This window comes from Amblyomma mixtum, chromosome 1, assembly GCF_055824585.1.
Source record: "Amblyomma mixtum isolate Tamu chromosome 1, ASM5582458v1, whole genome shotgun sequence".
In the NCBI taxonomy this organism is placed as follows: Eukaryota; Metazoa; Arthropoda; class Arachnida; order Ixodida; family Ixodidae; genus Amblyomma; species Amblyomma mixtum.
In genome coordinates, this window is record NC_143012.1 from 247,064,941 (window position 1) to 247,072,575 (window position 7,635).

Below are 7,635 nucleotides of genomic sequence, written 5' to 3' on the forward strand. Positions count from 1 at the left end.
TTTGTGCCACCGTTTCTTTTTAAACCTTGAATTTGTTGATATAATTTTCAACTCAATAACACTTTTCTTGGGATTAGCAGTGCTCTAAATAAGTGGCCACCACCCGGAATAAAAGACTTTCATTAAAAAATAAAAGTTGATCACAATAGCGCAGTTTACGTTTGTTACAGTTTTTTGCAGCCTCCTATTTAAAGCAACGTGTTTAGATAGAAGCCCTGGCAGAAAACGAGTCATCCATATCTCAACATTAAATAAGGGCTCTGAAAATAACCACCGCAAGTAAATGTTGAACATAGATCTCATTTTGTACATTAACGCACAACATAATTAGCTTTTGTCTTAAATACCCCCGAAAGCAGAAGAATTGACAGCCGTCGCCGTAGCTCAGCGGTAGAGCACCGGACGCGCAATTCGGAGGTCGTGGGTTCGGATCCCACCGGCGGCATGTGGTTGTTTTTTCTTTTCCTTTTCTAATCAATTAGCTTTAAGCGGTAACATATTCAGTAATATTCTTAATCGAACGACAGCACAAAATAAATAAATAAATTAAAAATCCCTCGTGTCCCTTGGTTTCTGTGGCTGTTGGCTTCTCTCACAGACAACATAATGATTTTTAGATGACGTACCGTCACACATCATCCCTCAACGTTATAATTGAGAACACCAGTGAAAAATAACGCAGATTTTTTCTCTTCAACCCTCACTGTGTGCAATAATTTAAATGAGAGTTTACTTCTATGCGTTAACGTGACAAGCTATGATAACTGCTTCCTCGATGACAAAGATAAAATTGGTATAGAACTATGAGGATGTCGAGAAAAATACGTGAGGAGCTATTTTCGAAATGATCCAAGTTCAAGGAGAGCGCTGAGTCGGGCTGGTTGGTTCATGTTGAATGGTATGGCAAAGCAGCGCTGACGGACGGGACGGAAGAAGATGAGACAGACACATGCGCTGAACTAACAACTAAAATGTTGTTAGTTCAGCGCATGTTGTTAGTTCAGCGCATGTGTCTGTCTCATCTTCTTCCGTCCCGTCCGTCAGCGCTGTTTTGCCGTACCATCCAAGTTCAGCGGCAATCATAAGCTCGCCCATGCACTTCTTCTTTTAAAAGAATCAAAATAAATACGCCATATGACTGGCATTTGCGTGTCACGTAACAGCTTCCATTCTGTTACTGCGGATAATAAACTTGAGTGATTTTATCGCTTCTTGTAAATCCGGATTTGGCACCTTCCATACAAAAAAAAAAAACTCCTAATGTTTCCGCATTTGAGAAGCTCCGATGCAGCAACTTGGTTTACTCAGTTGTAGGATTAGGAACTTTGAGGGGATAACTTGGCTGCAACCTGGATGAATATCGGAGAGTACTTTTTCTAGCTGGGGATGTAGTCAAGCATCAACTACGCATCTTTATTTTATTACCGCTTCAGCTGCATAGTCCGCATCTAACGAATACGCCTTTGTATTTTCATCCAAACCCTCGACCTTGCATTATCCACATCCAACCACAGACGCCTCCGCCTGCAAAAAAGTCTAAGAAGGTGCAGGCCAAAAAACATCGCCGGAAAAAAAAAATAAATCGTACCAGCAACCTATCAATGCAAAAGCGAAAGTGTAAAAGCAAAATGTAAAGCCAGTACTGCTTACACAGGGGTGTCGCAATACACGGTGAGATCGTCCGTGAATTTATAAATTATTTCGTGCATTTTTGCTGCATTTCCGGTCATTATTTTGCCATTTTTCTCTTTCGCACGCGCACCCACACGCACGCCCGCACATACAAATACACGCACGCACACACGGGGGTATTTATTACCTAAGTGATGTCAGCTACTTGCCTGTTCTTTTTTATACTTTTCGACTGGAGAGAAGCGGGAGTTGTTTGTATAAATCTGAACACTCCTTTCCTGAAAGTGCATGCTGACTTATTAAAGCGACCGGTGCGATGTTCTCGCGTCAAAACCGTAACGTGTCTGCTTAGCCGTCGTCGTAGCAACACAAACGCTAATTAAAATATTTGAGTCATAAAAAAACCTTTACTTTTTTCCATCTCTATTTACCTCCGGCTCAATGTTTTTTGTTTTTTTTTCAAGAATTTCAGAACCGACGGTTTATTTCTCCCACGCGTACTATCGTCAGATCGAGAGAAGGTAAGCTGTGTTTACGTGATGTCCTCAAAAATTCTCTGTCCAGGTTGTCAGGGAAAGGAAGAACAAAGGTTGCAATAAAACATATTGGCATTGTTTTACAGTCCACTTAATATTTTATTGCGCAATCTTGATAAACTGCATAGGTACTCATTTACCAGAACTGTGAATCTACGAACGAGTTCATTTTGTGAACACGGCTTTATAAGAACAGGCGAAAAGAAAAAAAAATCTATATCGTGCATAGAGATTTTCAGAAACGCAGAGAGTTATTTGTTTTTAAATTGATGAGTTAACTGAGGAATGATCGAAGTAAGGCGAGAAGACAGGAAGCGAATAATAAATCTTGGAGGTCTCGCTAAGCCATTCGGGCGGCAACAGGAAGGACGACCGAGCAAACGAGAAATAATGGTGAGCGACAGTACCCACCAACCAATCGGTGGGTAAACCGGAGCCTATTAGTGGTCTCTATGCGTCGAACGGCGGGAGAGCTTCTGTTTGTGAGGGCTTTATTGTCATGCACGTGTCAGGGGCACCAGGCTAAATTGCATCCCCCGCACTACTGCCATGGCCGAGCAGCGATCGGAATGCCGAAGAGACGAAGATCTAGCCCAGCAGAGGCAATCCAAGGACTGGAGCGACTGAGGCTTTTCCGCGATTGCTTTCCGAACGTATGCGGAAGGAAGTACCGTTCGGAACGGAAGAAAGCGCCTGGTTGCTTCTCAGTAGTTCTGTGCAGTCATAGTGCAGGCTAAGCATGCGCAATATCCGCGATAGTAGTAGGATGGAAATTTGGGAGAGTTGGTGCTGGTGTTGGTGAAAGCGCTCGTGTGTGCTCTTTCCTTCTTGTCTTTTTCTTCGTCCGCCGGCGCTGTTCCACCGACAAGTCAACTTCCGCTGTCCCTACTAGAATGTTCCCCTTGCTCTCGACAACAAGGTCGGGCCTCTCGCACATTTTCAGTTCCCTAACCAACCCTTCTTCGTGAGATTTCCGTGATGTGATGTTTAAAAGGGACTTCGGTTAGTTTTTTTGTTTATCAGGAAAAAAAAAACACTCACACGATGGTTACGAGTGTCTAACAGAAGTGATTTAGAGTTAGTTGGGACATGCGAGAAAAGAATTATTTTGCACATTTTGGTGCAAACTACTAGGCGCTCCTCCGAAGGTCGGGTGCATGAACTGCAACACGCGCCGCCTTTCGCACAGTCTTGCGGGATTTCTTATCTTAGATATACCATGATAAACTGCCGCAGCCGGTCGCAGCAGCGTCTTGGCGCCGAGCCAAATTCGTCGAGCGAGCTACCGACGGCGGCACTCTCGTCAAAACACGTCACGCGGTTACTCACGCGTAGCATCTTAGCGCGATGCCATGGTCTTTGCTCCAGACGGAGACGGCGGGGACGGCGTTGCACTGAGGGTGAAGCTAAGAAGAGGTAAGACACTGAAAACATTTTATATTTCATTAAGCAGTTTACTTATGCACTGACCACAAGCACAGACAGCGATACAAGATGAGGGAAGGCAAGATAACAGACGGTCATTAATGTTAACGGAGTGGATTCCAAGCGAAGGCAAGCGTACCAGGGGCCGGCTGAAAGTTAAGTGGGCGGGTAATATTAAGAAGGACGAGAGTAATTCGTCCCACGAGACAGTTGCTCTGAGGTAGGAAAACAGTGCGGTTTGCTTTGGTACCGCAGTGTACATTCATGAGGAGGTTCTTGCCTGGTGAACGGAACTGCACCTCAAAGGGCTGTTTTTTTAGTTGAGCTGCATGAACTGCATGTAGTGCGTCCAGTACTACCATTGTGTAGTGTGCTGCTGTCATGACCAAGCTAGAAAGCAGATCACGCAGGACATTCACAGAGGATGTGAGGATCGCACTCACTTGGAGAGCTTGGCCACGGTCCGGATCGTGACTTTAGTCTGGTGCGGTCGTAGGCGTTGTACGTTAGGAGTGCAGGAATGTCCCTACCCAGTGTACGCGCAAGACTTCGGTAGTTGCGGGAGCCCGGCTTCACCGTACACCGGGCTGCCCTGATTTAGTGTGCATGTTGTTGGAGGAGGCGGAGAAACTGCAGTGGCGCTTGAGGCCTTCTCTTCAAAAATATTAAGGCGGAAGCCTTTAATGCCTCATCGTTGTAAGCAGAAGTTGTCGACAGAAATGTCACGTTTTTCAATTGGTCGAAACAGCCGTGACGTCACAGCGCGCGAATTTCAAACGGGGCGAATTGTACTTTGGCTAGTAACCATGCAACCAATTACAGGGATCGTATAGTGATGCTCCAAGTAAGTGGGAATGAGGTGAGTTAATTGCTTAATTACCTAATTAGCCTCATTAATCATTCTAGTCAGGTCAGATAAATAAATAAATCCGGTAGGAAACTGGTCGAGCTCGGGAACCGAACCCCGGTCTTCGGCGTGCGAGACGAGCATGCTAACCACTCCGCCATGCAAGCTCGATGGTTTGGAATGAGCAAAGGCGCGTCTGGTGAATACAGTGTCTTCGTTCACTCCCATCTTCCTCCCTTCACATTACGGCAAGGTTCAGGTGTCCACCGAGGTATGCGAGACAGATACATTCCCTTTCTTCAAAAACCAATTTACCCACGAGCAAGGCGTAAAACCGAACGGGCGATGGCGTTCTGTGGACTCCCTGGCAGCGTTGCAAGACGCTGTCGCGTTCCACTCTTAGAGGCGAAGCTTAACATCTTAACCACACATCAGTGACACAAGCAGCAACATTGCGCTTAAGGGTTTCGCCTCACCACACTTTAGGTCAACAAAGTGCCCCCTGAATTTTTGCCTTCTTTGAGGACATTCATCGCCGTGAACGACGTCGCCGCACCTTTGCAGCGGCCTCTTTTTTTTTGCGTGGAATGACCTCGCACCATATGTGTCAGTCCCGCCTGTTCAGTCTTTAGACGGGGTCTGTCATTTGAGTCACAGTAGTGAGGGCTTCGGCAGTGGAGGCACTGCAAGGCAGTCGCCCGGCAAATGTCACCTCTGTGCGGCTCGGTGCTTCTCGGGCACACGATGGAGTTGTTGCAGATGCCGCTCACGTGACCGATCCTCATGCGATTCCTGCACTGTACCGGCTTTGGTACGAAAGTTCGAACTGGGTGTCTGAGTGCCCAACCTTCATGTATGATGGCATGCAGTCACCCTTGTAGGCGAGCTTGATGCATGTAGACCTTCCGAGGCGCTGAACCTGGATTATCGAAATGCTGTTGGTCGCGGTTTGATCAGTATGGGCAAATCAGCGTCACAGATGGGAGTGTCGACATTATAAATTACGCTAGCCGTAGTGCCACTGTTTTGGAGGTGAAGACGGCGTACGCTAATCCCGCCGAGTTTTGTAGCGGCCAGATTTTCTGGTGTGTTCCTTTTCTTGAAGTCAGTGGAACTGAGGTTTTTGTAGGTGTTTGCTCTTATGTCTTTGAACCATCCGGGTATTACCCTTTCCAAATACATAGAGCTGCCTTGCCTGTTCAGCAGGTTCAGGTTGTCGGTTGATTGTTGTGGCACAATCAAGACGGTATGGGACGGGTTACTGCGCGCCTTAATGACCGTTAACGGGGACGAATCGACTTAACTACGCAGTATACGCTTCGCTTTTAATGCTAAATAATTTTTTATCTCATTAGTAGCCCGCACAAGACCAGTTACCAGACTGTGTCATCAGAGAGAGTCCACAGTAAAATGACCATTCAATCAAAGTAATTCACCAACATTAGGGTTCGAACCCAGGCCCTCTGCTAGCTTGTCGGACACGCAGTTCATACGCCAAGAAGGGTACTTTTTTCGTCATGGTATTTATTACACGCGTTTATATGCTGGGAAGAGCTGTATACATTATTTAAAAAGTAATCAGCCAGTAGCCGAGCAAGTTCATTGCAAACACAACACCACACAACTCAAACACTCGCCTTACCACAACTTAAGTAAAAAGGTGGCAAAGAAAGCCATGAATAACCGGAACCAGCCCGGTTGATAGTCACTGTCGTCGTAAGTGTCCTTCAGCCGGTGCACCATCTGGCCGAAATGTGTGCTGGTGGAGACGATAGGCTGACCATGCCGGTCCGCCATGCGCGTTTTCTACAGGGGAAAACGCCCCGAAGCGTTTCTTTTCCTTTATAGTCATACGCCACGAATGGTCGTTGGTTGAAGCGTGTTATATCGGCACGAAGTGAACGCGTTGTGGTATGCACAACCGTGAAGTGAACTGGGGATGTGTACTGATGTCAGTCAACAATGACTCATGATGGCCTCAGTTGCCTATGTGCCTTAAAACCGAACACACACCAAACACAAAAGAAGTTGCGTTGCTAACGTCATTCAAGGGTCAGGTGATGAGTGTCACATGACAACAATGACTTGTAAAAACGTTGCCGACGTTATACAAGGGTCACGTGATAAGTGTCGCATGACAAAAATGACTTGCGAAAAAAAAAGTTGCTGACGTTTTCGAAAAGAGGCCCAGAAGCCTTCACTTCCATTGCTGTGTGAAAAAGTGAGCGGCGCCTCTCTGGTTATGGCACAAAAATAAAAAATTTGCAGAGTCGTGAAGGTAGCGTTCTCAAGCATAACAATTTCTTCCTCCTTATTGGTTACCGCTCACAAGCGCACATGGCAACTAAGGCAGCTCGGGCAAGAACCGCCAAAGGTATGGAATGGCGTCATGCGCAGGCGATGAGCCGTGGCGAGCTGTCCGCCTGGCGTCTGAAGCCGAGAAGAGACAATGTATCTTCGCCAGTCTTTAGTCGCGGAGGTCCCGTCCCCCGTCCCCTAGGCCTGCGTGCCAGGGACGGGGAGTAGGGGGCCTCCTACATCGGTGGAAATAAAAGTTGTTATCAATCAATCAATGAGCCGTGACGAAGAAGCATGGTTTTCTCTTTCTCTACATCTTCTTTATAGTGAGCGCTGCGATGATACCACCACTACCAGGTAGAAATAGAGGGACAATATAAAAGGAACGAACGCCTCAATAAAAACGACGGAACTGGTAACTTGTGAGTGGTTCTCAAATTAAAGTTCAGGCTAAGCTTTTGGGTTTAAAATGCGCAATTACTGTAGAGTTAATTTGAAAACCTGCCGTAGCGCACAAAATTACAGCAAGAAAATGCACTCGATGGTGGAAACATCCAGGCAGGGTCAGGCCTCGTGATGAAAATGAGGAAGATTCTAGCTTTGGGAGAGGCATTGTTAAGAGCTAATTGGGCCATCACGTGTCTAGGGCAGATCATGAGACACGTTCTTTTTTTTTTTATAACGGTGAAACTATCAGCTGCAGAAGCACCACGCTAAGGCTTGATGTCATCTTAGTGTTTTTTTCTTGTGATGGCCGGCAAAGCGGAAAGATAAAAAACTTTCTGCCTTGCAATCATCCAAATAAGCCTGGGAAAAACAACCAAGAGCCGCGGAAGACAAAAATAGATGGAACATTTGTGCAATGTACATGAAGAGGGAACGCTGTTCGAACTCATA

General features: G+C 46.3%; 1 non-coding gene across 1 annotated transcript; it reads left to right on the forward strand.

The window, feature by feature from the left end:
• Positions 1-373: 373 nt before the first annotated feature.
• TRNAA-CGC (transfer RNA alanine (anticodon CGC)) lies at positions 374-445 on the forward strand. The gene has a single exon. It is a non-coding gene; the product is annotated as a tRNA-Ala (tRNA).
• Positions 446-7,635: the final 7,190 nt, after the last annotated feature.